Source organism: Mugil cephalus, chromosome 22 (genome assembly GCF_022458985.1).
Source record: "Mugil cephalus isolate CIBA_MC_2020 chromosome 22, CIBA_Mcephalus_1.1, whole genome shotgun sequence".
Lineage (NCBI taxonomy): Eukaryota > Metazoa > Chordata > Actinopteri > Mugiliformes > Mugilidae > Mugil > Mugil cephalus.
The window spans coordinates 14,572,226-14,600,053 of NC_061791.1; the positions used below are offsets into that span (position 1 = coordinate 14,572,226).

Sequence of the window (27,828 nt, forward strand, 5' to 3'; positions counted from 1 at the left end):
CCGAGAGTTCATTAAACGTCACATCCAAGCATGACATCTAAGCAGTTTTCAGACACATGCCTCGTTATGCATGTCCCTGTGTTGTTCAGATCGTCAGTCTTGTGTCAAGCAGGGGAGCTGGCAATGGAAGGAAATGAACCTCTAACTGAAGTTAATGTGCTCAGCCCAGCTAGCACTATTGCAGTCCTCCTGGAGCGGAGTTAGTTAAAGGAATCCACTCTACGCCGCCTCTTCACACATGTGCACATTTGGAGCACGTGCCCCAGGGAATGAGGGTAAAGGTACGCCTCGCAGAGAACGTGGAGATTGGAGATGATGAGCCAGCAAGTACAGATTTTAAAAACTCTCTGGTGGACTCTGGTTCTTCCACTGGAATCGAAGGTAGAACTTTGTCAGAAGATTTATAGACCCCTTCATGGCCTACGTCACTGTGACATCACAACGTTAGCTGGAGGCAAAACAGAGGGAAGCTTGAGGCAACACAGTCACTTTCAACCAGTAAAACGCCCTCTTGCTGTATTTTTTTTGTGCCAAAACTGAAAAATCTAAAGCTAGGTAAGGCAATGTTAGTTGCAAGTTTCAGGGGTGTCCAAGCAGAAGTTGCATTTACTTCGCTACCTTCCACAGTGGTTCCACTAACTACTTGTAATATCTTTGTTGGGAAGGCTTCAGTTGATAAAGAAAGATCTGTGTTTGTGTCGACAAAAGCCATCATTCAAATTGTTCTATTGCAAGTCTTGCACATGTCCATTCAAGACATTGTTATGGGCGTCTAACAATTTGTATGCCCTTAATTTTTCTTTCGTATAGATGTGGGTTTTTTTTTACATAGGTATGTGTGAATGTTTGCCCATTGCACGGTGGGCAGTCCTGTTAAATCATCCATCACTCACTGGAGGAATGATTTGACAAATTAAGTATGTTGTTACATGTTAATATGTTTCAGGGGTGTCCAAGAGGCTTCACCAAAAAAAAGACAGACCAAACTTGGTCCCCTCTGTGTTCTCCTTTGGTCTAGTGTAAGGGTGGGTGAATGTGGTCCCATCAGTCGTCTTTTTAAAATAACACTCACGGTCTTGGGGTGTGAGTGTATTAGTATAATCTCTAAAATATGCATGTCCCTTGTCCACTAGTTCCAAAACAGTCCACTGAAATACGCTTACCACCGTTTACAGGGTATACTGTTTGAGATGTGTTGCATCAAGTTAAGCCCCGCCCCTCAAAAAACGTCACATTGTTTACGAACCGTGAAGGGGTCTATAGTTCTGCTTGAAATCTACATTGTAGGCACAGCATTGTATTGCGCTCCCAAACCTAGGCTATGAGCTGTAGCCCATCGATACCGAAAAACCAGCACACAAGTGTAAGCTGGGCAAGTTCCCACAGAGGAAATGGGGAGCCGGAAGAGTTGTCAAGTGTCGGTGTTATAGTACAGACAACACGTCAGCAAACTTGAATTGTAACCTTCCTTGAGCAGACAGCATGTTGGTAGTGGAACTGAGTAGGAAAGACTACTGGGGCCCTTGTGGGCAGTGGTTATCCTAGGTTCTCGGTGATCCTAGGTAAACACATACATGAGCTTTCTTCACAATTCAAACTAGCAAAATATATCATAGAACAGATAGAAGGGGGCCCCTACGTGTAGTTGTGGAGTATTGTCCATACACTGTAGGGCCTTAATAGGTTGGGAGTTTATGGATGTCACTGTACAATATTCTGAACTGCAGCCATTTGTAGGACCCCGTTCTCAGGTATTCACGAGGGCACAAACATTTGCCTGGTTTACCTGTACCAAAGGTGCGACCCTGCTTGTGGTTATGTACCTGCACCCTTTAATTTGCTGTAGCTAAGCAACTTGTGCGGTTTCACCTCTGAATATTTGGTTGCTCATTTAGCAAGCTGAGGTTGAGGAACTGCAGGAAAGCTAACGTGGGTAGATTTTTAGGGTTGGGATCTGTCTGCACTACAATGATACTACACAAGATTTAATTGACTCCGTCTCCGTAAATGGATAGTGGTACGGAATTTTTGTAAAACTAACTCAAAACAGCTGGCATCATAAAATCTAAGTACTGTACATCAAATATAAGATTCCCCTCTTTGTTGAGGTTATTGACAATCCAAAAATAGATTATATTATGTCTTTATACATGTTAAATGAGGAAGCTTTAACAGGACATGGAGGCGTTGATGTTGTTTAAAGGCACCTTTAACTGAGCTTATGACTGAGTAATAAAAAATAAGGGAACAAGTGAAGCAGGAGGTCCCTCTCCCTCTGAGTAATTACTGAGATGTTTTAAGGAAATACATAATGCAAAATTAAGTTGCCCCAAAACACTGATCATTAAATGATTATAATGCTTTTTTTTACACCACAAATCGACATCACAAAAGTATTTGGTGAGGGTTGCCTCTGTTGTAATTCACAAGGGACTTCGACTCCGCTCAGGCAGTTGCAGATGTTCAGGATGTATATACATATATATTTTTCCCAGAAATTATACGGGTGCGACTGTTGATACAGACTGCTATGTGATTTACCATCCAGAAAAGCACTCTAACTGGTGTGCTCCAAAGTAGCCTGCTGGCTGCGAACCAAACCTGGCATTCCTCTGTAATCTCCACCGACTCTACTGCTGCACCTCCAAGCCCACTTTGATCTCAGGCGAAAAAAAAAGAAAAGAAAAACACTGTAGAGAAAAACTCCTGCCCGTGTTGCAGATGTGTATGTGTTTGAGTATTTACAGGTTCAAGTGTTGTGCTAAATGTGGCTAATATGCTAATAGCTGCAACAATCTCTTGCTCATAGTCTTCAGGCCTCTTTCCTGTCTCCTCCCAGCCTTTCTTTTTCTTTTCATTTTTTTTTTTTTTTACTGCTTAGTGGCTCAGTATGCAGCTCTCAAATGTAACCTTTCAGATGTCGATAAAAGTTGAGGTCGTGTAACACGGAGGGAGGGAGGAAGACAAGGATAGAGAATCTGTACCGGACCTGTCCTCCGAAAGTTGCCAAGTGCCTTATGCTCTGTCAGTACCGGCCTCTTTACCACACATACATACGCACACACACGTACACAAAAATAATTATAATAACAGACAAATTAACCTCTGTGCTATGCAACAAACGAACAACCAGTCCCCGCAAGGTAGCCGAATCCGTGCCCATGATTAGCCGAACTTAAAAAGGTCTAAGAGGCTTTTCAGAATCAATCGCTTATTGTTTCCTCCCTGACATAAAATCGATGCATGGCCCATCATGAAAGCTCTGCTACTGTAATGTTGGGGCGTGACATCGAGGACATTTGATTATCGGCCACCGAGTGAAGGACCTTTAGAGGGCTTCCTGAAGGATAGAGGTGCCTTCAAATGAAAGCGTGGTTTGGATGAGAAAGTCACTCGTTAGCATGATCCAAGAGGTTTATTTGAACTTTTTCAAAGCACATGTTCCCTTTAAAGGTTCTTTTCATGTCCAGAAGGTGCCTGATCTCTGACCTCTGGCAAGTCAGCCCCCCCATTGCTTAAAGTTAATTTCTTCTTTATGTCTTGAAAGTCAGGTGTCGCCCAGATCAAAGTGGCCATTATATTGCCTTGTACTTCAGTGGCATGAATCACCATCATGCATTTTCTCTCCTACACTCTTCTTAGAAGACACAATTACAACATTTTATTCATAGTAATCTTGGCATCAGCAAACGGGAAAGTGACAAAGTAATCGGGTGGATAGACGGGTCAACAAAACACTTCCAGCCACTTCCAATCACACTGATGTAAAAACCACTTGCAGTTTATCAAAATACTTTGATGGAAATATGGCAACCTGTATAGTCTTCATTTAATGCAGTGCATAGAGGAGTGGCTGTGTCTAATTGGTGGCTTCACTAATATAGATGTGTACATTTTTCGAACCAGATGTGTTGATTGTAAATCATCTGAGAATGTGAAATAAAAATCAACAATTCCAACCATTTTGTTGAAAGAGGTATTTTTATTTGCCTATTTTCCTCCCCCATTCTTGACAATTTGCATTCTTATATAATAAGAAAATGGATATTGAAAATTCAGTTTTATTTCACTTTTATTAACCAGCGGCCAGATACGCCTTGTTTTTTTCATTACTGCAGCAAAACGCACATTTTTCAAACTACAGACGACATTATAAATCCAAGCCTTTTGACTTCACAAAGTTGTGCACATTTTTTTTCAAATTGGACTCAATGAGGGTTGACACTTTGACTTGTGGCCTTCGGTGCATTTCAGTCGCACAACCAGGCACAGGAAATGATTCCATAAAACAGTAGGAGAGACACGCAGACCGCTTCTGAATCTTTAACCAGCGGAAAGGTTACAACTGTCACACTGCTGCTTTTGCAAGATGTTCCGAGGCACCAGCGATGCATTTGATGTTTGCACACCAACTTAGACTACGACTAATACTGCCGTGGCTCAGGCCGAAACACTCAACTGTGCTGTAGCGTTGTTAATCTTGTGTTTAACAGTAATAATAAGGAATGGTTTACTCCACTGTATGTTACTGTCCCCGACCTGCATGAGGCTCTCGTCACGTCTCTCCTCGTAGCCCGTAGAAATGGAGTTTGACTTGGGCTGCTCTTGCCCCGAATCCTCCGGGGGCTGTATTAAAAAGGCATCGCAGCAATGTTGACAGGAATACATTTATCGGGATTGTGTCTCCTTTCAAGAGGCGGCTGGGGGTGGCGCTGGCTGCCACAGGTCGCCTCGGCTGGCTGGCAGGGCCATTTGATCTCCATATCACCTGCACTGGACACACTCGCACCAAGCTGGCGCTTCAGACGGAGGCTCACACCGCGGAGTAGCTAGAGAGAGGGGTCGGATGGGTGATCATTTTTTGAAATCGGGAAGCGAAAAAAAAACAAACAAACAAAAAAAAAACTACGATGCTTTGGCAAATAAATTCATGAGCAGCAGTTAGCGTGTCTCCTCTCCTTTTGCTTCTTTTGCGGGCTGTGCAGTAATTGCCCGGCTGAGAGGCATTCGGAATTTGAATGTAGAAGCTAAGAACATCAGCGGCTTCATGCTTCTCGCACTTCTATGTGTGTGTTTTAAAGCTTATTTCCGGTGTGTCGTTTTGGCTTCCCACATCGCATTTCTGTGTCACCAAACTTTGTGTTGTGGTTTCCAGCCCCTGCAGATCCTCCAGAACGTCTTTTATCCTGGTATCAATCATCGTGCGAGCGAGGCTTCCTCACTAATTATTTTCCCTTTAAGGTTTTCACAGATTCTCTCTCCACTGGGTACCTCAAGCATGCGACTTGTGATTTCAGGGTGTGATGTTGGGAGAATTTCCTCGGCGTTAATGGCGGTCACATGCAGAGTCCCTGAGCTGCTGTGGATAAACAGACCGGCAGTGCAAACGTGTGACTCACGAAAATAGAGCGACATAAGAGAAGATCTGGTCATACATTTGTATAGTGTGTGGTGTGTGTGTGTGTCTGTGTGTAAAACCACACATCTTATTTCTCACTCTGTAAAGAGCCCTGAAGGTGCAGTGTGACTCAGGCAATGTGCACAGCAATTAATTTTTTTTTTTTTTTTTTTTTTTCCCCACTAAAACTAATATTCAGTGAAACAGCGATTATGAGTATGCAGAGAATCGAGCTGGCTTGCGTGGTTGGTGGATGGAAATACAGCATAAATGTTTTATAGCATAGCACAGCATGATGAATATACAATGTACAGCATGTCAGATGAGTATACAGTATATATTAATGTATTCAGACAGCTAATACACTGAAGAGAGAACCCGAATAAGAAGCAGGAGGACCATGTTACCGTTGATTGTAGGCCATAAGGGGTCACTGGCTCGAATATGAAAGGAACATGAGCTGCTTAAAATATATATTCATGCAATAATTCCTTTACAGTTATTCATTAATTACGACTCGGTGTAAAGTGACGTGTTCTTTGCCCGCGCTGCCTTAACTTAGCAGTACGCTCTAACTTCCCATATCGGGCTTCCTGTTTGCCTTGTAGCCAACCAACGTTCAAACGGTTCATTGAGTTTCTTTGGACCACCAGGGAACAAATTATTTGCCTTTGTCTTGGGTTCAGAGCACACCCACTCGTCGCACAACCTTCAGTGATTTACATTATATCCAACTGGCAACAGCTTCTCTCTGGCAACCAGTGTTTTAGGCAAGCAAATGCTTGGAGGTAACTGGTTCTCTGTTGGTTGAAAATTCACTGATTTCACATGCTTGTAGCTAGAAAGTGCCGCAGTTGAAAAGTGTGTACTGTGCCACTGGTTAACAACTGAGTGCCTTCCGAAATTCTGGACAAAATGAACTCTTAGCTCCACCATTGGAAAGGTGTGGCACCTCTTACATTTTCTTTATCCACTACCAAGGACGTGGAATACCACCTGAGCCATTAGAGGTACGACACACCAAACTGACATCAAAGAACTTAAACAGATTCCGGATGACGAAAAACAGCCAATGTCCAGGTGGTACATCCTTTCTGCATCTTTGTGAAAAGAAGTAACTCTACATCCTAGCAGGTGGCAGATGTCTCGGTTACTATAGGCTCCTTCACAGCTTGTAAACAGTGTGATGTTTTGTGAGGGGCGGGGCTTAGCTGGAGGCAAGAAAATCTCTAAAACTGTAGCTTGTAAAGTGGATTGTTTTGGCAAGAATGGATGAGGAAAACGCATATTTTAGAGAATATACTAATACACTTCCTTACCGTGAATGTTATTTTGAAAAGATGACTCTGACTGATGGGACTATATTCACCGACCCTACACTCTCACTCGCTGGATGGACAATTTGACCAAAGAAGGACACAGAAGGGACAAAGTCTGGTCTGTCTTTATCAAGTCAAGCCTCTCCAACAAAGATATTACAAGAAGTATGTTGAACCACTGTGGAGGGTAATGTAGCGACATATGCTTGAACACCCCTGAAGCATACAACTAATGTTGCGTTAGCTCGCGGTTAGCATTAGCATTAGCATGTATCAAGAATTCCCCAAATAATGATTAATTTATTAATATTATTATTATTTCAGTCACAATTTAGTCTAACCCATAATGTTATCCAGGCTGAAAATGATGATGCATTAGATATTAATCTTACATGATAAGAAGTGTGCACTGCAAACAGAGAGTAGTTGATGATTGTCTCAGTCCAGTCCTTTCTTTTAATCGCGTACAGCCAAAGTCGTCTACGACCGGTGGTGGCTGGTATGCGATAAAATTTCAAGTTAGTGTTTTTGCTTAGCCCTCAAAAATACAGCAAGACGACACTTCCCCGGTTGACAGTGACAGTGTTCGCCTCAAGCTTCCCTTTGTTTTGCCTCCAGCTAACCCCATGACATCACTGTGACGTAGGACATGAAGGGCTCTATTCGTTATTCAAAAGGGAAAACAGGATGAGCTACTTTTAGCTGGGAGGCTAGGGAGATCTACAAACCGTATTTAGCTGGCCTCTCCTGAAACCTGGAAATCAGTTGGCGATCTGTGGGTTGTTAATTCTAGATAATCATGTGGTTGGGAAAATATATTTGAATGTTAAGATCTCACTCCTTGACTTTTTCCACCGCTGATTCAACAATCAACTGAAAAGCTGCCGAAGCAAAGTAGGTGCTCACCATCATCCGACACCTACCGACTGTCGCCTTGGTCTTGCTACTGTCGCCTCTTAATATCTAGTGACTTTTAGTTGAAAAATACATTGTAAAACATTGCTAGCTATGATATTTACGTACTAAATGAAAACATAAATTGTGAAATTTGGTTGAAATGGACACATATTCAAAATAATCTTATTGACATATAAAAGAAAGTTTTCTTCATCATGGTTTATAAGTAAGAACAAAACCTTCTGATGTTCAACATGTAAAAGATAATTAGGCTTAGAAGGGCGTCAGAGCTCTGTTGGTGTCCAAAAAAAATAAAAAATCACAGAATTTTAATTAAGGATGGTGGTGAATAATTGATTTGAAGAATGTGAAGCATGAAGTGAAGGGTGTCTGAGTTTGAATGTCAAATAGCTTGGTACACCCACACCTAAACATGAAAACAACATAAAACCTACTGCTCGCGAACACACTTTAAGTCAACTGCCTGATTTCTTTATGAGTTTGTGTCTTTGTCTTTCACCTCAGAGGCCAAGCCACATTATGTGAACAAGGTTAGGATGAAATCTGACTGGGACACCTATTCTGACAGCCAAGTCATTACCAGGAGATTATGAATCAAACATTTAGTCCACAGTAGGGTTTATGAGATGGATTGCTCTTTTGCATTTAAATAACCTCTCCTGGCCCACTCAAACACTCCCCTTTATTAACGCCCACCCAGACTAATGATGTAGGACGCCTTACTAATTGCTGAAAATGTCGGCTTCAGATCCCCCACGTCGCTCAGCCTCGCCACCCTTTTCTCTTTTTTTGCGAGCCATTTTGCGAGATATACTGTATCTTCTGACGCGGTGATCAAAGCCGGGCGTTGGTGGCACGACGCCAGCAAGAGCCGACTCGGAAGGATCAGCTCAGGAGAGTCGAGGGCCTTTATCACCTAGGAAGACGCTGAATTCAAAGAGATGCAAGCCCAGAGCTTCAACTCTCTGGTTCCGCTCTGTGCTTGGTTTTGAATCAAATATCTAAACACAACATGAGATCCTATGAAAATGTATTGATCCCTGTGGGGGAACAGGGCAGCTGCAGTGGCAAGAGTGATAATATTCAGTATGAAGAAAGGGACTGCTAGAACACAAGCTCTGAAACAACACTCACATCAACACCAGCGATGAGCAACAAAGCAGATAACAAGCAGCTGGAAGATTCTAATTGTAAGAAAATGATCATAATACAAATTATACAAATAATTATTACTTGACACCTTTCAGCAAATCACTTCCTCTATTATGCAAGCAAGTAGGATAACAGGTAAGCAATTATAGTTTGCAATTTGTTAACTGTCAAATAGCCTAAAACACAGCAGTGCAGACCTCCTTGTAACAAAATTATACCATATGTAAAGAATGCCAGAAAGGAATTGTGCAATTAACACCATGATGGTAAGGATTAGATTTCAGAAAAGTTGCTGAATGTGTGGAAGCTATATGCCAGCAAAAAAAAAAAGTATACACTGGTTGGGCATAGCCACAAAAGATTATGACCAACTTCCTAATATTTTGTATGTCTCCCCTGTGCCTCTGAAACAGGTGTGATTCATCAGAGAATGGACATGGACTCTCCGAGTCTGGCAACACGATGTTATTAGTGGGGGCCCTTGGGTCTTGTGGGTTGAGGGGAAGGGCCTCTGTGGATCATGTTTTTTTGAGTTGGAGATTGCTGATGAGATCAAGGGGCATCACAGGCTGGGGGTGCCAGGTCTGGTCTAGGTGGGTGCTACATGCAGTAACATCCACACGAATGCCAGGTCCATGAGATGATCAATGTTATTTACTCCCAGTGGTTTTTATGTTGTGGCTGATCGGTGTTATTACAAAGTGACTGAAAATATTGCAGTAACACTGTGTGATATTCCATTGACTAGCCAGGTTAGGCTTTATTTAACTGTCTACTTAGTGGTCTTAGAAAGCCATGTAAACCATTAGACTGACTAATATGACTGATATAGAATATTATATAGGTCAACATTAGAATATTGATTCAAATATGAATAAATGTGTCTATGATAATGAGTCATTTTACTTGCAGACATAATGTTGGTGTTAGTCCAAATGAAATCAGCAACACTATCAGCCACATAGCTGCAATAAAGGGCTTCTAGACTTTCTGAAATTTTAGAGGTTTCTTTCCTGCATATTGTTTCAAGAGTACAGTATTTTTTGGTTAACTTACTATTTTATATTGAATGTTAAATGCAATATATTTACTATTATTTGTCCCATAACATAGTCTATGTTATTAACATAAGTTAATATTCACCTGCATAATTACCAAAAATTCTTATTCTTTTTCTTATTATATGTTTTTTGATTTTTTTTGTTGAACATGCTCAACAAGTGACAGTAATAAGGAGTAAATAGAATAAAATAACAATATTAAAAAAATATAAGATGCATAGAAACCACATAACACAAGTATTTACAATTAGCAGAGGATGGTTACATTGAATTATACTACAGTCTAAAATGTTAAGAGTGTTATGAGGGAACAACACCTAGCTGACAAGCAGTTAGCCTTAGCTAGCAGTGAATAGTAACCAAACAAAAAGAAATATATATTTTTGACTATTTAAGAAAAACACAATGAAATAATAACAGCTTGATGAAATAATAATTTTGTTCATCAGCATGTTTTACACCTATACAACATATATGCTGACATTTGGGTGGCTCCGTAATGCTAACGCAAACCAGACCAGATCCTAACTTGGCTGAGCATTTGAAATCAATATGAAGGAGAAAATGCTACCGCGGTGCGTTATGATCTCAGTCTGCATCCTGATCAATATTACATCCTCGTTAGCGAGACAAATTACCCCCCCACATCTCAGTGTTGGTGTCACCCTGCATCCTGCTGCTGGGATGCCTCTGCCTCTCTTCTTAGTCCAGCTCGTTTCTAATCACACCTAAAAGGGGAATTTTCATCGAGATTAATTGCATCCCTTGAAACCCCCGGCTCCCGTCTGCCAGTTTGGGCCCCCGCCACCCATCCGGCCCTTGAGAGTATCAGTTTAACCCGAGTAAAACACTGTGATGGCTGCCGGGGAGGATGGGGAGCTCTGGAGAGAAGCACAGAGCTGTGTAACAGTGATGCAGGATGGGGAGTAACGCTGATGGATTTTGGGAATTTGAGCGTGTGTGTGCGTTGCTCTTTACCCCTGCTACTCCATACACCACGCCTGAGTGGCTGTCGGATCTGACAGCCCGACTTCCCAGAATTCCCGCGTGGCCCACTTCTCTAGGTTGGAGGGCCTTGTTACCATGTGAACCGCACAGAGCGGGATGCGCTGCACTAGGAGATGGTATCTCAGCAGCCTGGATGCAATTGCACCACTTTAGCCCAGACCAGGAAAGTTTGTTGCGTCTGTTTGTGTAAAGTGCGTCACCTTTGTGTTTCATTTAGTTTGACACTGAACAATTAAAAGCCAAAGAACGCTGATGAACAACTGAATCACTGTCTCTGTAGCACGGTTTTAATCACAGATGGTCCATATTTTAATGAAATATATATTTTAAATGAATGATTCGACTTGCATGTTGTGTCATTTTAGTATAGTTTACAAGCAGAGCAGTTTATTAGGGGCATCACAGGGTGAGAATTACTGATCATATTTCTTAATCGTACATATTGCATAGGTCTTCAACGGGGGGTCCGCAACCCCTAGGGGGCCCGCAGTGGTACTGCAGGGAGGCCGCAAAATCTTTGGTTGATTGAACATTTTCCCCCACAAATTTTAATTTCTTTAACATGAATCCAACATATTTTATAAATGAAGACGTGATCCTTCAGTCAGCACTCATTTAGCTCACTCCCATCAGTCAACTACTGAATAAAAAATTAATATTTGAACCTGGGTATAATGCAAAATGATAATATTAATGTATATTTATACATAACACTAGGCCCTTGGGTCCTTGGCCTGAAAAAGTTGATATATTGTATTGCCGACATTTGGAAAGTGCAAAGTGACGATGCACTCCTGACTGAAGAAGAAGAGGTAATTAAGTAAAAAGTAAAGACAAACTTTTAGAAATCAAGCCTGGTTTAGCTTTATGAAGCTTCAGGCATCTTCAGAATGTCAGTTTGAGACTGCACTTCAGTGTTATTTGGCCTTATGTTGTTTGGTTATTTCCTTGGCGCATCATTGTTGCTGACATTTCTTGGATATCTCTCTGTTCATCACATTTCATCTTCTTCTTTTTTATTAAGCTGTGTTTTTATCAGATTAAGTGTGCGCTCTTTTCCTTGTTCCGCCCGCTCGCTCCGTGCGGCGGGTTCTCTGGCAAGTTGAATCGCATGGCTCAAGGCTTCCGTGTCCCTCCAGAGCGAAGCCTCTTAACCACAGTTGTGTCTCTGGGCGCCGCGGATTGATGAATCTGTAGCAAATTAAAAATGCAAATGCTGCTTTCTGTGCCAAAAACTCATTTACGCGGCGGCGCATAATCAGAGCAATGCATGCCTCTGCAAGATTCCACATGTCCAATTACACTTTAATGGATCCATCCCGGCTAGTGGTGTGATGGGGTTTCTTGTGCTGTTTGTTGAGCCTCATTTTAGTTCTAACAATAATGTCTCTCGGTCATTTCCAGTTTCTTAGCATGTGCAGTCAAACTCTGAAGCAGTGGTTATCATCTGCTTTGTACAAAGAGGAAAAAAAAAACTCACTTGGTCATAAAGACGTGCTCATCTGACAGATCAAAGAGTTGACTCAGACAACGTCTCTATAATTCCTGCCTGTATTGTGTCAGATTTCAGAGACTTGAGAAATCAGAACTAGCAGTAAACTCAACATTAATACAGAAAGTACACGTGGTGAAAGGTTAGCAATAATATACACACTGATCAGCTACAACATTAAAACCTCGCATTCATGTGGGTGGTATCTCAGACATGTACTGCCCACATGGACTCGGTTTAGGAACAACTTAAAAAAACCTGAAGAAAATCAGCACAAGGTCAATAGATCCCAAACTGATTAAGTGGGATGATCCACAGAGGCCCCTCCCCTCAACTCATAGGACCCAAAGCCCCCCCACTAACAACATTCGGTTGCCAGACACCACAGGACACTCTCAGAAGGTTGATTTGTGCCAACCGGTCTGTGGTCGTCGCATTGTGTGGCTTGTTGAGACAGAATCTTTCCAGTTGTACTTGTTGTGTGTGTAGACTGAACTTCTTTGCTGATCTTGGGTACTTGGGTATTAACATTTCCTGGGAGGCACTGGGAGAAACCCAGCAGAATTGGAAGCATTGGAAGGTATCCAGTGTCCACCAGCTAGTCACTAACTTTATCTGTGGGAGCAGTAAAAGCATGGCCCATAAACCTAAAACAGTTTGCTGAAAGACTCTAAAATGCTCTATGGAGCAGAGAGTAAACTGCAGAGTTAGGAGACTGTTCTCAGTGGGCTCCTCCCTACAAGCTACACCTTTCACACATACACTCACTGGCGACTTTATTGGGTACACCTTGCTAGTTATAGGTTGGACCCCCTTTTGCCTTCCGAACTGCTTTCATGGCATGCTTTCAACACCGCGTTGGGAACACGGTGTTGTGTGTTCAGAGATGGTATTCTACTTCCTTGGTTGTAACCAGTAGTTATTTGAGTTACTGTTGCCTTTCTTTCATCACCAACCAGTCTGCTCATTCTCCTCTGACCTCTCACATCAACAATTCATTTTCATCAACACAACTGCCACTCACTGGATATTTTCTCTTTTTCGGACCATTCACTGTAAACCCTAGAGATGGTTGTGTGTGCAAATCCCAGTAGATCAGCAGTTTCTGAAATACTCAGCCCAACAACCATACCACGTTCAAAGTCACTTAAATCTCCTTTCTTCTCCATTCTGATGCTCGGTTTAAACTTCAGCAAGTTGTCTTGATCACCTCTACATGCCGAAACACATTGAATTACAGCCATGTGATTGGCTGATAAGCTATTTGTGTTGACAAGCAATTGAAAAGGTGTACCTAATAAAGCGGCAAGTGAGTGTACGTGTAGACCCAATTTAGATCAAGATATCTGCACAGTGCATTTATTCTGATCCTTGTTTTATCTTAATTTTAACTTAGAAATGAAATATATTCAAATCCATTTGCCATTAGTCAACCAGCCTTGGCCCCATTCTTTTATTCCAAGTTGTCGGATCAAGGTAAATTACATAAAAATTCATTTTGCTCCTGCACAGCAACAATTTAGTGTCCTTAACAGAAACCCACATCCTGTCAGCGAGGCTCACCGTCCTGTGATTCTCCAGAACTTAACGCGATATATATCTTTTGTTAAATTTAATGACCCTTTGTTAAGAAGTAAAAGAACCTGCTAGAACTCGAGGGCTCTATTTCTCACAGTTCTGGCATCCAACTAAAAATGGAGAAATCAGAAATGTCTGTTGGAAAAAATTATAAATCAGTTTCCTCCAACTTGTAATCAACTCTAATAATTGAATTAATCTCGCCGCAGTTCTTCCCAAAACCCAAAACTTTAATTCGCCGAGTTTCTCTGTCTTGCCACTTGCTGGAAATTGCTGCATTCTCAGCTGGAAAAAGACGAGTACGAGACCAAGCAGAGAGGCTGTGAACGCAGCCTAAGTGAGATGCAAGAACCAAACACAGCAGAAATAGACTTTCTGAACCCTGACTGACGCTCGCAAATGTGTTCTCCCGCAGGAATGAGATAAAGGCGCACGGTGGGAAGCTAATATGAGCTATATCCCCCGCTCAGATTGTGGTTCATGTCTCAGTTACTTGTCACAGTCTTTGTGGCCTCTGACCGGCATAATCTTTTAATATCTGAAGATGCGTCCGCTGCGGTGAGGCTGGGGGTCAGTCCCCCGGCAGAGGCTCTATTCCTCCTTGTGCTCTTATCACCGGCCTCATTTAATCCTCGGGAAATGAGACCAAAGCACACGCAAGGAAGATGACGCTGAGAATCGTGCATTAAATGGTGCGCAAAATCATCTAGCACCACAGCTTTGAAATACATTCTTTAATTCTGCTATTTTCTTTCATTATACTACAAAACGCTCTCCCCAAAGTATGAAGTCATTTGCATGTAAAGTGTCTTGACTTCCAGCCCCCACTGGGTTTTTATTTTGGCTGCAGGGTAGGTAGACGATATCTCTGTCTTCCTCTCGCACGGAAATGAATGAAGTTGGCCAACCGGAAATCCAGACCCCTTCTTAAAATTTGCACATGTTTCTGTCAAACCTCTGGAGTGGGACGACGGGGTGGAGAGCCAGGCGTCTCTTACCAGGAGGGTTTTAGGAGCTGATGCTGCTTTCTTTAAGCCTTCGTTCGCTGTTCGTATTCATTCCGGAAAGAAACCAGAAATGAAAAATGTGACAAAGGCTGATAGGAGAAATCAACCCATTATGCAGCTGTGCTTTGGCATGTGATACCATAACCCTTCTTTTAATATGTTCAGCAATTATCTGAGAACTCTGAACATCAGCTCGATGATGAGAAATACGCCATGAAACGCAAGCATTCAGCCAGATTACCTACCACTTCATTTGGAGACAATAACTGAAAGTGAAATTATTACAATAGCCCTGCACTTCACAGCAAAACTATTAGTCAAAAAGCTTTCTTTAGCCTAATTCAAGTGAGACTTGCTGGTTATAAAGTATGGAAAAAAACTCATAAAAATTTATGCTCATATGCTACTAATTAGCACATAAATTTCCGTTTTCAATCAGCATAATGAGGAAACACTGTCTACTTGCAGTGGCAATATTGTTCAGCTTTTTTATGGCTGTGTTTCGGGGCTGTGTTTCTGTGTTTAGGTTAGTGAAACCACAATTTTGTTTCAAGGTACACAATGCATTGGAATGCAGTTTGAAAGTTCCTTACCTTAAAGATAAACTGCTGTACATTTGGTTCCCCTTCTTGTATTGAGAGTTATAACGCAAATTTTACTCATAAAATTTTTTGTTTCTAGACAATAATCTTTCCTCTGAATGCAAACTTTCTTTTTTTTTTTTCATTATTAGTTACATACACTTTTCTTGGACTCATCCCAGGTTCTTCAATTCTGTGAATCATAGAACCCAAGTTACAAAAGTAACTCCTGGTTCTCTGCCATATCCATAGTTGCCTAACCTGTTTCTGACATTTGGCTTCCCTCTTCTACCTTAAAAACAATTGTTGACTTAAAAGTTTTGCCACAGACAAAAAAAATTATATATATGTAGCCTTTTTTCTGCAAAATACAGAGAGCTGGGACTCTGGAATCAAACCTTAATATCTAGTGAAATAGTCGTGGGTCTATGACGCCCACCATCCACCCCAGCCACCTCTTTCCAAGCCTGATAAATAGATGAATAAATACATATAGAGGAGATCCAGGAGATACCACATCCAGTGTTGACTTCTGCCTTACCTCTGACCAGTCGTCTTCTGCAATGTTTACAGTCAACCTAACTTGACCCATACTCCAATCAGTCAACCCAAGACTAGTGGTTACAGAAGCATATTCGGGATCATAAATTCATTGGTTTGAATCCTTTTTATATCCCCGGCTGAGCCGTCTTGAGCCAGCGCTTAAACCCCTCAAACTGGTCCCCAGATGCTGCATGCAGGGCTGCCCACTGTTCCGATTATTCACTATTGTTTATATGAATGGATGGTTTAAATGCAGAGAAGGAATTTTCCCACGAGGGATTAATACAGGATAACAAAAAGAGGTGCATGCAGGGCCACTGAGATAAACAGTGGAGAAAGAGAATTAGACTCGAGGATGTCCCAAGTATACAGTAGAAGTACCCAGTGGTACTGAGTGCAGGAGATAGCTGGCTAGGTGCCCTCCTCTCTGAACCATTCTTTTGACTTACTACTGCAGATAGACCAGTCAGACAGTGTAAGCGCCAATATGTAGTCTGCCTTAAAGAGCCATATAGTGCACACATACAGCACATCTATAATTTAATTTTATGGTAATCACCTCATTTAACTGAGACGGGTGAGAAGGGAAACTAGAATTGGTAATTGCGCACTATAAATCGCAGCCATTCTATTTCAGTGTGGGGGTATGACTTGAGTCTCTGAGAGCCAGATCGATTCATCATTTACTTTGTGTTGTAACACGTTAATTCGGTAACTAATGAGCGGCTACTTTCACTTACCAATTTAAGAGAAAACCTCAGCAAATTTAGTTTGTGCTCACGCTGCTGTTGTCTAATCAGTTTAAAGGTCAAAAATGTATGACGTCCAGCTACTAATTTCCTGAGGCCCCTCAAGGACCTTGTGGAATGCCAACTGCATTTGAGTAGTTGAATGCCGAAACTGGAGAACGTCAGCGTTGCCATGACAATAAGGAAATCTCATGCAATTTACCTGAGGCGGAGGTGGAGGCGAGCGGAGCAGATAAGGCGAGAACTATCGCCTTTGCCATTTTTCTTTCTCCCCTGCATCATCGTCCGCTGATGCGGTCATTGCAGACCTGCAGAAGAAGAATGTTTTCAGGAAGTGGGGGCCCACAGCAGGGTAGTGTTCAGATTTCAGCCGAGCCACGGTGGGAGTGGGTGAGCGGTTTGCGCCCTTCACTGCCGAAATTCATCGGTCTGGTGCAACCTCATATGAAAGTCCAAACCCGAGCAGCTTTCGCGTCGCCTGATGTTTGTCTCATTTATACCACAAATGTCAGGGTTCTCAACACTTCAAATATATCTTTTTAACATAGATATCAAATCCAAATCCATATTTGTACTGCAGCAAATCAGTTTTTGGACTCCCAAGCTGTGGTTTAAATCTGAAGCCTGCGGTAATGTTGCCTGGGATGGAAAGTTGTTTACGACAAGCATTACACCGTCCTGAGGAGCCCTGCTGAAATTTGTATTTAAGACAATATTCAGACCTCTGAGAGAGAAAAAGAAAGCCTCCTTTCACTCCATTAGTTATTTAGTTTTAAGCTTCCCTGGTGCTTTCTGTCCGCCTCACATGGCCAAGCATCACATGGCCGAGCATCAGCAAAAAAAAACAAACCAAAACAAAAGCACATTTTTTCAGTAGCAGGGCCGTGCCAGGAAATCATTCACCTATGTAATTACGAATCGACAAAAGGCAATTTGTACAGTATCTGATTGCAGGTGAAAGGCGCATACGAATCAATAGCCCCTATCCATCTTTTCTTGTGGCATTAAGGTCTTAGGGGTGATTGTTGTGCTCAGACACACATATGTTTGTATGGTCTTTTCACTCGTTCATTTTTTTCCCTTTTGTATTTGCCCCTACCCTCTGGTCCATGTTAGAATTTACTCATGTCTTGTGCATTTCTACACTTGACCATGGAGGCCATAATGCTAGAAAGGGTCAATAACATTTTCCACATACTCCAACGTACCAGTATTCTTTCTAGGGTTTTAACCATAAGCTGTCACGCAGGTGGATTTGTTGATACGGGCGTTCAATGAACTAACCAAATCACCTGGAGAACCTCTCGTTCCCTCAGAGATTCCCCAGGGATCTCTATTTTCTTGCAAGGTTATGATCATAAGCTGACGGAGGCAGTCGGAGACACGCATCCATCACTCTGAAAAGTGAGCGAGTGCCTCTGGAAGACGGCTTGATCGTTACAAAAAGCTGTTCAAGATTTTAAACTGAAGGAGTTGTGCAGTGCAATGATGGGACTTCGGATGGTCAGACTTTATAGTCGGGTTTACACTGGCGGGCACAATAACTTACTTATTGGTCCTTTTATTTCATTTTTCATTAGTTTAATAGCTGAATGTGGGGACACTGGCATGTATATATGTATATATATATATATATATATATATATGTATATATATATATATATGTATATATATATATATATATATGTATATATATATATATATATATATGTATATATATATATATATGTATATATATATATATATATGTATATAATACATAAATGAGGGGCAATAACATTTATTTATTGCAGCTTTCAAAGGAAACTCATGAGCTTGAGATTATGACATGTTTGAATGGGGTTGTGTTTACCGTGTCCATGAGAAAAGTCAGTATGAACGGCCCCCTCTTGTGGTATACATGACCTTCACTGACATTCTGAGAAATAATAAAAAGTCATGCAGCTGTATAGAGTTTTCTTTGAAATGTTCTAATATGTATGATATTCCCTGTGGCCTCATTCTTTCATCGCATTTCCTAGATAAAGTTACCTTGGTGGTAGTTTATGGAGGACCAACTGTGTCATAAATGACTAAACCTTTCGCCTATTGGTTCGTCGTTGAGTGCTGCAGAGCTGAGGCGCTTAGATGACAGAAAGTAACACTGTCAGTCAGGACTATTTGTTTTTTCCAGCGGAAAACCAGAATTTGATCTCATTTGTTTTATCTTTCTTGTGTTTTTTTGTGTCGTTAACTTCTATGTGCAGCGAAGTTACGGTGACAAACTAATTTCCCTTGTGGATCATTAAAGTCTTTGTAAGTCGGCTCCTGTCTGCTGTTGCTGCGCCATTTCAATTCAAACTGCCTGGCTGGCTGTGAAACGCAAGGCATGTGCAGTCGATTCGTGCACTCACCGATCAACCAACAGGCGAAACGTTCAACCGGTGTTGACAGCCCCCTCATTTGCATAACATTTCTTTGTGCATGCTTAGGTGCATGCATCTATAAATAAATAAATATGGCATACATTTGGGTTTTATTTGCGGCATATATCTGTAGGTATTTATTTATTCATTCATTCATGCTTTTATTTTTAATTTTGGCAGAGTTGGTCCTCTATAGTTGTTTGCTGAGCTAAAAGCCTTAGTTGCTTCTAGACGCCAACAGATGTTACCACTTGAACGGCATTTTGTGTACATCCCACAACATATCCACACGCTCAAATGCTAGCTACGATTGGCGATGCGAACACCATTGACATGCAGGTGACATTATGTAGGAAATGCAAAGGCATGATTAAAATATGAAGTTGTTGGGTGGATACCAGTATTATCCTCATATACATTATCAAACTATGGCCAAATTAGGATATTAGTAACGTACCATTGCAAGCATGTGGACCTTTCCAAAAATTTTAAATCGATTTCCATATAAAGTTCTGTATGAAGGCGGCACATTATGTGAAAAGATGTGTGCACAAAATGCTTGGTGTTGAAGTGATATCATCAACCGCAAGTTTGAGAATATCATCATTACCCTCGGATGTATTAAACAATCCCTAAGAAAAACTCCCTATGACTAAAGAGCCATATATCGGTCTAAAAAGAAGAAAAAACAAATATGGACTTCACCGAAAACATGCCACAACTGGAGATCTCCCTCTCAAGGTTTTTAATATCACAAGAGGAGATTGTCAATATGGACTCTTGTTGTAAACACATCCCTGTTTGCAGGCACCATTTTCCATCCTATGGCACTTTTCAACAGCGCCCCTTATACCTTGGCTAAAATCTCTCTCTTATTTCTAATAATTCTTTCCCATTTTTAACAACATACTGCTTCTTCAAATTTACAAAATTAGATAATGATATGAGCTTGTAGCATCTTTCTTGCTTGTGTAGTATATGGTCCTCTCCATTCGTTCTTAGTATTTGTTTCCTTTTTTGGGGATGTCTATATAAAGTTTAAAGGTTAAAGGGTGATGTACCAGTCCATAAAACTCTTAGACGTAAGGAGATAAGTTTTGTTTGTAAATGGGGGTTCTTGGGGATAAGAATCATATAAAAGGGGTCTGTAGGATCTGAATGGGAGAGAGGATTCGACGATTGGCTGGAAGCTCTCTCAGATTCGGCTGTGTTTTTGACATCGTTCTATCTTGTAAATAAACCTTTTTAAATGCAAGATAAGACTTGTCTGCGGTGATCTCTTCTTTCTTCAGCACATCAATATACAATGCTTGCTATTTCCAGGGCCTGGACCACAAAGTGGTGACGCTTCCACCCAATGAGTTTGAACTCTGTCTAAAGATACTTTTGTGGAAATTCAACAGTAAAATCTAACCTTGAAATCTGGCGTAACATTATGACCACCAGCCTATGATTGCGAAGGTCTAAAAGTTTCCCGGCAGAACATTATATTGTCACAAGATGGTCAATGATATCTACTTCTCCTGTCAGTGGTTTTAATGTTGTGGCTGATCAGTGCATGTAGTGTACATTTTAAGTGTCATTTTCCTTCCCACTATAGATTGACCTTCTTGGGTGGCATGTGAGAGACTATAACTTTTAGATGTCTATTTTTTATTTTTATTTTTTTAACAAACCATGCGAGCCTTCTTGTTAACATGTGTCGCATTTTGATGGGCTGCATGTCTGAATCCGCTGGCACACTGTGCCATGTAACCTTGCACATTCTGTGAGTGTTAAATTCCACCGGGGAGAGCAGAATATTGCTGCTGCCGCTGCTGCAGAGCCCCGGCAGCCTTGTGTGCGGTGCGTGTGATGCCGTGTTTGCATTGCAGCCGGCGCAGGGCCGTTTCCGTGATTTGCGAGAGCATAATGGCTCCGTGAGACGACAAACCCGAGACAAATCCCTCTGCGAGGAGACAAAAATTGCAGGTTGATCTTTTATCGTCGGCGCTTCTCCTGGGCATGCAGTTACACCTCATTTATTATAATAATTTCTCATTTACGCAACTTTTCAAAACACGGGTTCCAGCTGAGAGAGAGAAGCGGGATACTTGAAATAAACAGATTAGAAGATATAAGCTACTTCTGTCTATGTATTGTTTACAGTCCTCCGAGCACTTTGCAGTATGCGAAATTAGATTTCAAACCTTGCTGGAAATTACATGCTTTTGTTTCTTTATGTGGGTGTCAGGTGATTGATACCGAGTGCAGGGTAGCATTATGCGCTGCTGATATGAGCGCACCAAATCTGGCTCAAAGAAATAAGGATAAAACAAACATTCCTCTGTTTCCGTGTGATTAATTGTCTCCTTTTGCTGAGGCTGTTTTTCATGCAGAATAAGTCTATAATAAGCAGCTGACTTCGTCAGGAGGAGGAAAACCCAGCATCCATACAGAACAGTTGCACGGTATCTGTAACTATGTGTCTGCTTGCTGGAGCCTAAAAACTAGCTCCAACTATTCACTCTTAAAATCCCCTCTTGGCTGATTAGTTTTGCTTTATTTATCTGATCTGATCCCATAATCCATGGACTGTAGTCAAGAGTTGCAGCCAGATATTATCCTCAACACAAAAGCACGCACAAACACCGTGGATAATTTACTTGTTCCTCGTGTTTTCTCTTGTTTGTGTTCTCATTTTTTCAAGTTTATTAAAGTCAAACGTCGCTGAGCTGGTTAACTGACAGAAAATGTGTCTGCGGCCGCTGCTAATCGCTCTAATATTTGTCACGGTGAAGCAGGGCAACAAGGCGAAACAATGGCAAATTTTAAACAATTTGTCGGATGTTGTTTGGTTTTGAAATATTCCAAAATGTACTCCTTAGAAGGAAATATTCAAGATGCTGAACCGAGTTCCATATTAGTGAGGCACACGCTTCAGGCTCACTTACCATTCACTTGCACAGCCTGGGCAGAATTTTGACAGAATCCGACCTGTCCTTTCCTGTCCGGGCGCCATCATCATGTGCTGGAGTTGACATGTTCAGCTGAGTGATGCTGTTGTGCATCCTACAGGACAAAAACAGGAAGAAGCTGAACGGAGTTGGAGCTCAAAGCACAACAGCTTACGTCTTCAGTAGGGGGTCCGCAGCCCCTAGGTGGTCCGCAAAGGTACTAAAGGGGGGGTTGCAAAATATTTGTTTGATTAGACATTTATATATATGTATGTATGTGTGTGTGTGTGTGTATATATATATATATATATATAATTTAATAGAACCCACATGGGTATAGATGCCATAGCCTACGCCTACGCCAGTCTGGTTCACTCTATAAAATCACCACCCAAATGTCGTTGCAAAAATAAAAAATAAATAAACAAAGAGGATTTGTCTAGTTTCAATTCAACAAAGTAAAATACTGTACTTGTTTGTTCAGGAAAATGAGCCAATGTTGCATATCTCTGAGGTGCAAAAGAAAATTACAACGATTACAAGTTGATTTCATGGCCAAGTTAGAGTCGGCCTGTTAAGAAGTGCTTATAATCAATGTGATGAGACTCAGATCACTGGTTTTGGGTTCTCTTTGTCTGGAGGGAGCAAATATCTTTAAGTGGCAATGTGATGCAAACAGAACGAGGAATTATTGTCCATCCGACACCGAATTTGGAGTTCACCTGCTTGTAGCGTTTATATTCGTTCATCCGTCTATGAGGTGCTGCCTTCTTCCTGTGAGAAGTTGAGAGTTAAAATCCTATGCCTATGGCAAATACACCGATCAGCCACAACATTAAAACCACTGACAGGAGAGGTGAATAACACTGACCTTCTTGTGACAATACAATGTTCTGCTGGGGAACATTTTGATCTGGCATTCATGTGGATGTTATATACAAAGCCACCCCCCCCCCATGGTGGTCATAATGTTATGCCTGATCGGTGTACATTTGGAAAATGAAAAACCTTTGCTGTGAATGATTTTCCGTGATTAAACGTAAAGTGTTTTTTTTTTGTTATCTGAGAAAACATTACCTGATTTGGTCACATTAGCAACCACTGCAGTAGAACTCTAAACCTCCTACACAAACAAACAAAGACAGGACTTACATTATTTTTTAGTGCAGCTCGTGTTACCCGTTGTGATCCACACCGTCCGTGTGTGTGTGTCTCGTCCCACACAGTATACCTGTACGCGAAATAAACATGCAATTTTTTTTTTTTTATTCAAGGTGGGATGTGTCTCGGGCTGATGATAAGAGCCACGGCTCTACCTGTGGCCTCCCGTCGCTGCGCGCCGGCGCTGGTATCTGCGTGGATGAAGGTGACTGAGGATGACAGGCAGCCAAATGCCTTTTCACCTGCAGCTGATTTCTGAACGCAAACGCCCCGGTTTAGACAAATGGGAACAAGGCGCGGCAATTATGGCGCGACTGACCTTCAGCTCGTGCTCCGTGATGGAGCTGTCACACACTTCATGCTTGGCCCCCTTTTCCTTATCACAGCCGCACCGCTCCCACCTTTATAAACAAACAGTCCAGTGGCAGTAGGCAGTAGGTATATTCGGTTTAGCTCCTGATTTTTTATTTTTTTTTTTTTAAGTGGCTTCCTCAGTCAGTGTTTTTTTGACACCACGCGACCCTCCGCGTGACCCGATGCCTTTTCAATTGTGTTCATCTATTATGGAGCGATAAGAGAGCACGAGCCTCCGTGTTTCCTGGGAATATTACCGGGAAAATTTCCCAGACAGACAAGGGAGAATGCCGCTAATAAATTCTGCATGTAATGATTAAATTTGAATACAGAGGTCAAGAGCCCTCATTATTTGCTTTCAAATATTAAAATACTGTTAATATTTTATGTCACCAAATACGCAGCGCTGAATTAATTTCCAAAGAAAAATGTTTGCACGGAATAAAGTGCTTTTTGGGGGGGCCAAGCATGTAAGTGGGAATTTTTTTTTTTTATCCTGGAGCTGCATTTTTAATCTGCTTGGTGACTTGTTGAATTGTAGGTGAAAAAAAGTTACTTCTTACCTTATAGATATCTACACCAATCAGGCATAACATTACGACCACCTTCCTTATATTGGGGTGATTTCCCTTGTGCCTCCAAAACAGTTGTGACTCATCAGAGAATGGACCTGAGGGTGTCCTATGGGTTGAGGGGAGGGGCCTCTGTGCATCATCCCACAGATACTTGATTAGTTTGGTATCTAGTGAATTCTTATGCTATTTTGCCAGCTGGTGGTACATGTCTATATGTATCATCCACTGCCAGAACCAAAAGTTTCCCAGCAGAACATGTTGTATTGTCACAAGATGGTCAGTGTTACTTACTTCTCCTGTCAGTGGTTTTAATGTTGTGGCTGACTGGTGTATGTGCCTTTCCTGTTTTGATGGACTAGCATGCCAACTTACACCGGTGCTGTCAAAACTAAAAAGTTACAAGAACAGAAGTCCAGACTGCTTCACTTCACCGTGTCTCCCTCACATTAGCTGACATAAATGGCAGACAGTCAGTATCTAATAGACTAATATATCAGCCTAAACCTGTTAATCACAATTTAATTACCTCTTGATACAGTCAATCACTCTCGCCGATCACGAGACAGATGAACTCGACGGGTCTCTAACGGCGCAGCATATTGGCTTCCCGTCACCGCGCCGGAGAGCTCGTGGAAACAAAATCCAATTCTGCTGTGCTCCTGTTTGCCTCTTGCATACATTGGTAAGACAAGTCACGCATGGGTAGCAGCGGGGAAAGTCTCCTCTCCAGCCTGATTAGTTCTGCTCCAGAAATGTGGAGAGTGACGAGCTAATGCGCCAGCCGCGGCGGCGGTGAGCGGAGGCCTCGGAGGGACCGGAGGGACAGATCGATGATCCGCAGGGCCCCCGCCGACGGCAGCTGGTGCACGGCCGCATCCGGCGCGATGACAACATGAAAGCATGCGCCGGCAGGGAGGATCAACCTTCTATTTTCAGCGAGATGGGACAAATTTATTACTTTTACTAATTCAAAACTCTCACTTTTCATATCATACACATCTGCAAAGCCCACGTGTTCTCAGGATGTCATTTTCTATGAAACACGGCGTGAATGGGATCAAACTATACAGTTTTTTTTGTGCCATTGCTCCGCATAGTACTACACATTGAGCAAATGCTCTAAATGTGCCAGCGTATGTGGAAAATAGAAAGATTTGGGTAAAGTCAACCATGCCCCCTGAGGTGTACTGCCACCAGGAAACACTTTCACACCTCAGACATTTGCATTTTACACCTTAATGGTTTGGCTGCACTTGAACTTTGCCTATGCGTGAAACTCATTTGCTCACTGGGGCATTTCTTCCTTCATTTCGTTGCGGGTATGTGAATAGGTGCAGGTTCACATTCTACCGTAATTCTGCTTGATGTATAGTGTGGTATATGCTACTGTCGCCTGTGTACAATGTGGATGCTATGATTGCAATGCAGTTTTATTATTATTGTACTTTAAATGACAGTATGACTTACTTTTACAGTTGGGGAGTATTATTGTTGTTTTGTGGAATATTTTAATGTGCATAAATAGATGGGTATTATCAATAGTCAAGGGAGGGCACTTTCAGCTCTTTCAGCCTTTATGTAATCATCAAGATATTTTATTAATCCTTTAAAAGGAAATTGTAGTGTTACATCAGTAGTAGCCTACTTCACATCATTACAGTAAAAACAAGCAATCCATACATAATATATCATACGTAAGAATAAATAAAAAAGTAGAAATAAATAAACATAGAAAATAATCATCCGACTTTAAATTTACTTCACATACACTCACTGTTCCTATTTATTGAAGTTTTGATTTAACGAAAAGAAAAAAATAGTCAGTTTATTTATTTTTGTCTGAATTTAAATTAAATAGCGCCTCTCTCGATTGTAATGGCTGCTAATGCTAGCCTGACGTTGTGGTCAAACATGGTAGTGCACCCTCATCGACGCAGGTCACACGCAGTGGTGACGCAGGCAGGTGAAGCTAACTCAAAATGTCAGAAGTGTTTGTTGGGAAGGTGACGTGAACCCGAAAAAAAGAAAGGACTGGACTCAATAAAACAAAACAGCATTGAATTGCTGCAACATATTTGCTTTCCTGCGGCTGCACACCGAACAGTAGAAAGATTTCTGAAGCAACCGGAAGAGCTATCTTAACCATTTCCGCGTTGCTAATATTGGCCTCTTAAAGGTTAGCTAGCAGTAGCGAGGAGGTTTTCTCAACAACCTAAATGGCACCGGGATTCACAGCACATGACAAGAATATGGACCAAATCAGCTCCCAGGAAGGAGAAAGAATCGTCTTCAACAATAAATAAGGTTAGTCAAACACCAACCAACAACACCGTGTAACAGTTACCTGTCTCCTCCTCTTTCTGATTGGTGCCCGTGGTTGGCTCTGTGCGGTTGTTAGCGTTATTATGCAGCTTGTTGATTTGAGTTGCAAATGAGCCTGTTGCACTAGGGTAAATAGACGTCCTCGACTTCTGGGTACGGTCCCCGTTTTGGATGACCCGTTCCCTTAAAAGTTAAAGCTTCTCCCGAAAACCGTAGGATTTTATGAAAGAAAAAAGAAACGCGTGTAGAATAGAAGAACGCTTATTACGGTAGCTGGATTGGAAGCGCCAGTGAGCATGTTGCGCGCAGGCTACAACAACAGTTAATACGGTAGCCGGTCGCGGCGATATTCATAGCAATTAATTTAATAATTTTAATAACCGTAATTGTCCCTTCTTCACCTCGCCTTGATAACATTTAGGAGCAGATTTCTGAAATGAAATCTGCTCACCTTATGTTGCAGGAGCGCTTATCTTTGTTTTACATGTTTTGTTTTTAAGCTGTGCTGAAATGATTAGCCACTAGCATTATAATATGTAGGCCTGGTACTTTATTCAAGCAGTGGTTTCTTTTGTCGTAGATGTGAATGGGTCACTCAGTGAACATCTGTCTCTCCATTTACCATCTAACAGTCTTGCCCTCAGCCTTTTCTCCATGAAGGCCGTGACATTCGGCATTTGTTAAAAATAACTGTTGATTCAGCTGTGTTTTCATTTTGGAGGCTGTGGTTTGTAGCACCATTGAACTGCGTTGTGTGTAATAAAAACATGTGTGTTGTATCGACAACCACACTCAAATCTTAAGAAACACTTCTGTTTAATGCAGCGTAGTAGTGGTTGTGTCATAACCCAACTCCTTTCAAATAACTACACCGCCCCTAAACAGTGGTAATGTGGTTTAGTCCCACGTAGCCAGGCTTATCCTCACAGTGCACCACCAGCAGTGGAAAATGGTTTGCACTCATTATCATTCTTGTGAAAGTGGAAAAAACAACAACACTTGCTTGTTTGTATTTCTTCAAATCAATCGTAATTAAATGATCTAAGCCCAGGGTGCAGTGAATGTGTTTTGGCAGATCATTTTAACATAAGTCCTCTCATTAAATTGGCTAATTCCCTTCATGTGAACATAACCGAATGATCGGTGCGCTAAAGGTGAAGCCTGCTTATATTTTAGCTCATGGTGAAATTTGTTCTAACATTATCACAGAAGCTCTTGTGAAGTGGAATGGATACGTCGATCGCTCGGTGTCGCTGGTGCGTGACTGCT

General features: G+C 41.7%; 1 long non-coding RNA gene across 1 annotated transcript in view; it reads left to right on the forward strand.

The window, feature by feature from the left end:
• Nucleotides 1–24,120, forward strand: part of LOC125000267 — a 47,183-nt gene extending 23,063 nt beyond the window's left edge. Inside the window, exon 3 of the long non-coding RNA XR_007111310.1 lies at nt 23,422–24,120. This is a non-coding gene — a long non-coding RNA (uncharacterized LOC125000267). The remainder of the gene's footprint in view (nt 1–23,421) is intronic.
• Nucleotides 24,121–27,828: the final 3,708 nt, after the last annotated feature.